We start from the raw sequence: 4,762 nt of genomic DNA on the forward strand, positions 1-4,762 counted from the left end.
GTGCAGCCAGAATGCTCCTTGGAAGCAAGAATGGCCAGACTTCGTCTCACCTATTTTGGTCATGTTGTAAGAACGGACCATTCCCTGGAGAAGGATGTCATGCTTGGTAGGGTAGAGGGTCAACGAAAGAGGGGGAGGCCTTCAACGAGATGGATTGATACGGTGGCTGTGATGATGGGATCAAGTATAGTAGAGATTGTGGGGCTGGCGCGAGATCGGGCAGTGTTTCGTTCTGCTGTGCATGGGGTCGCTATGAGTCGGAAACGACTCGATGGCACTTAACAACAAAAACAACAACATATGAATAAAAAGATGAAGAATGAGTGAGTGTATGTAAACAAATTATGGTACAAGAAATAATTTAGTTTGGAACAAGTCCAAAACATTGTTGGTAGCTTATACAAAAGGAAAGATATGGAAGGAAAAGGCAGAAAATGTTTCTCAAAATCAAATGGAAATCTGTAACAGGATTTTAGGGTAAAAACTGGTAGAATTAGGTTTACATATTGGAAGAATTATTCTAGTAGCATTATACAGGATGGGAGTTCTAGTAGTGTAGTGCCTAAGGCATCTGACTGCTAACCACAAGGCTGGTGGTTCAAACCCACTAGCTACTCTTCAGAAGGAAGGTTGGGTAATCTACTTCTGCAGTGATACCACCTCAGGAAACCAAGGAGGGGTCACTATGAATCACAGTAAGATCAGTTAGCAAAGTATTTAGTAATTCTGATAAAAATAATCCATTTTTTTACTAGCTGTGTAATATTGGAAGCATGCAAATGGTAAACAAATTCTACTGCTAAATGAAAGGTTAGAAGTTCAAATCCACACAAAGGCATGTAGAAAAAGGGGGCTAATAATCTACTTTTGAAAATCAGCCATAGAAAACTCTATGGAACTCAGGTATATCCTGACATACATACATACATGGAGTCACCATGAATCAGAACCTATTCTATGGCAACTGATAGTATTGAGGAAATTCTTTCATCTTATTTGATCCACTTGAGCCTCTGATTAATTAATATTATTTAAATTTACATTTTATTATTAATAACAATAGTGAGTCATATTATCTGCCAAATATTGCTTCAAATATTAGATGAGAAAATGTTTGTGAAACCAGTGAGCACTGTGCCCAGACAGAATTCAATCAGGTTGCTCACGTTTTTCATTGCAATCTCCATTAGCCAGTGCCCCTAAACAAGTTGTCAGATGTTTTGTGATGATTTTCAGGTCTGCTCAAAAATTAGTGATACTGATAAGTATCTATGTTTCCTTAACATCAGTGCTGATTATACTTTAATGTACATAAAAATCTCTTGGAGAGTGGGTTCAAAGGGAGATTAAAATGGAGCCAGTGTAGAGTAGGTCCTGAGATTCTGTATATCTAAAAAGGTCGTGTTGTTGTTGTTTCTATTTGCCGTTGAGTCGGACCCAATTCATACTAACCCCTCCTTGGGTTTCTGAGGCGGTATCACTACGGAAGCACATGGATTCTCCTATCCCATGAACCACCTTTTGAGTACTGGAGTGCTCAGAAATGCTTGTGGCTTTGTCCATGTCCCCAATATGTGGAGAGGCAGGTTTAAAGAATCAAGTACTAGAGATACAGAATTAATATGCAGAAATGCTAATGTGACACATTGTAGAAGACGTTCTATTTTCCAGAAAAAAAAAAATTTTTTTCATTGCTTTCCTCTTCAAGCTATAGTTAGCACATATACTAATTCTGCAATTTCATTACAGACTAGTTTATTTCAGGACATGTGTGAAAAGATATTAACTGACTTTTTTTTTTTTTTTTTCTTGATCACAGTCTCTCAAATTAAACATTACAAAGTATTCTCATCACCACCCACTCAGAGCTCTTAGCCACAGATTACTCACTGACTTCTCTGGAAAAAAGGGGAACTAGGTGAAATTTGAGGTTTAGAAAATATAAGGGACAGAACTAGAAAAAGACATTATAATGTAGTCTCCAACTTTCATATAGACTTGGTCAACTGCATGGAATTGCATGCAAAAAAAGACCTAATAAGTATGTCATGGGAAAATAAGTTGTCTTTTCTGATAATGAGACAAATTTTTTGGGAAAGAGTCTTTTAGCTTCCTTCGACCTAGCATGTAGTGACAAAGAAGTGCCTTGATATTGGGCCCTGTGAGGACTCTTAATTTCTAGAGTGTTAAGAAACAGAAATTTATAATGATCAAGAAAATATCAAAATTATATTTTCTCAATTATGTTTAGTATGTGTTGTTGTTGTTGTTAGTAGTTACTGAATCAGCTTCTACTTATGGTGACTTGATATAACAAATGAAACATTGCCTGGTCTTGTGCCATCATCATTACCTCTTGCATGTTTGAGTTCATTTTTTTACTATTGCATCAATCCATATCAATGAAGGTTTCCCTTGTTTTTACTGTCCTTCTATTTACCAATAGTGGTATCCTTTTTTTAGAAATTGTTCTTTCCTGATTATATGTCTAAACTAAGAAAGCCAAGGTCTCACCATACTCACTTTTAAGAAATATTCTGGATTCAACATAAGCCCAATCAAATTCAAATAGCCTTCTTTACATAAATAGAAAACCCAGTCCTCAAACTTATAAGGAATGACTAAGGGCCTCATTCCCTAGCTAGCTAAAACAAGGTTGAAAGTGAAGAGTAAAATACAAGAACTCACACTTCCTGATTTTAAAACATGTTATAGAGCTATAGTAATTAAAACAGCTGAGTACTGGTATAACAATAGGAACGTAGATCAATGGAATAAAGTTGAGAGTCCAGAAATAAATCCACACATCTATGGTCAACTGATCTTTAATAAGTGTCAGATGTCAGTCTGATTGGGTAAGGAGAGTACTTTCAATAAATGTTTTTGGGAAAATTAGATTTCCACATGCAGAAAAATTAAACAAGATCTATGCCTCACATCATACACAAAAAAGTTCAAAATAGTTTAACTATCAAAATATGCAAACTAAAGCAATAAAATTCTTAGAAGAACAGAAAAAGTCACTACTTTCAGCCCTAGCTTTCAACAACAAATTATCTACTAAAATTACAAAAGCACAAAGAGTAAAAGACAAATTAAGTAAATGGGATGTCATAAGAATTAAAAGTTTACATTTTTCAAGACTTCACAAAAAAATTGAAAAAAATAAGCTAGTAAATAGGAGAATATCTTCAGAAACCATGTATCTGACAAGAGTCTAATAACCAATATATATATAAAAGTTCAAAAACTTAACAATAAAAAGATAAATATCTGAATCATAAAATGAGCAAAATAATTGAAAAGACATTTGACAAAGAGGACATTCAAAGGCCACCAAACACCTGAAAATATGTTAAAAGTCATTAACCATTGTTGTTGCTGCAGTTATGTGTCTTCGAGTCAGACCCGACTCATAGCAACCCCTCCTTGGGTTTCTGAGGCAGTATCACTATGGTAGTAGATTGCCCAACATTCCTTCCTATGAGTGGCTGGTGGGTTTGAACCACCAGCCTTCTGGGTTAGCAGTCCAGTGCCTTAGGTACTACCCTACCAGAGCTCCTCATTAACCATTAGTGAGACACAAGTCTCATTGTAGTTTTGACTTGTGTCTCATTAACCATTAGTGAGACACAAGTCAAAACTACAATGAGATATCATTTTACTCCCATTAAGATAACTACAAAAAAAAAAAAAAGAGAAAAAAATCAGAAAATAATAAACATTGATGAGGATATGGGGAAATTGAACCCTTACTCATTTTTCGTGGAAATGCAATATGATACAGCCAATGTGGAAAATTGTATGATGTTTCCTCAAAAAACTAAAACTAGAACTACCACGTTGTTGTTAGGTACCTCCACGTCAATTTTGACTCATAGTGACCTTTTGTACAACAGAACAAAGCATGGCCTGTTCCTGCACCATCCTCACCAATCCTTGCTATGCTTAAGCCCATCATTGCAGCCACGCTGTCAACTACATTATGATCTAAGATTCCACTCCTATGCAAGTACCCAAATACTTGAAAGTAGAGTTTAAAAGAGAGGCATTTGACTGCTAACCAGAAGGCCAGTGGTTCAAACCCACAAGCCACTCCTCAGAAGGAAGGTTGGACGATCTACTTCTGTAGTGAAACCACCTTGGAAACCCAAGGAGGGGTTGCTATGAGTCAGGGCCGACTCGATGGCACATAACAATAAAAACAATAACAATACCAATGTTTGTTGCAGCAATATTCATAATAACCAAAAGGTGGAAAAAAAATAATAAATGCCCATCATCAGATGAATGAATAAACAAAATATGGTACAAATATACAATGGGATACAACTCAGCCAGTAGGAGAAATGAAGTTTTGATACATACTAAAAGGACCTCTGGTAGCATAGTGCCTAAGGCACTTGACTGCTAACCAGAAGGCTGGTGGTTCAAACCCACTAGCCACTCCTCAGAAGGAAGATTGAGCAATCTACTTCCATAGTGATACTGCCTCGGAAACCCAAGGAGGGGTCGCTATGAGCCGGGTCCGACTCGACGGCAAACAACAACAACAACAACTTATGTATAAGAGTGCTGGTGGTGTAGTGGTTAAATTTGGCTGCTAAACAAACTGTTAGTGGTTCAAACCCTCCAGCTACTCCATGGAAGAAAGATGGGCAGTCTGCTTCTGTAAAAATTACAGCCTGGGAAATTAAATGGGCATAATTATAGGTCAGAATTGACTCAATGGCAGTGAGGCTTTCTTTCTTTTTTTTTTTTT

The sequence above is a fragment of the Orycteropus afer genome, unplaced genomic scaffold (genome assembly GCF_000298275.1).
Source record: "Orycteropus afer afer isolate SDZICR_OR568_19922 unplaced genomic scaffold, OryAfe1.0 scaffold00143, whole genome shotgun sequence".
Taxonomy (NCBI): domain Eukaryota; kingdom Metazoa; phylum Chordata; class Mammalia; order Tubulidentata; family Orycteropodidae; genus Orycteropus; species Orycteropus afer.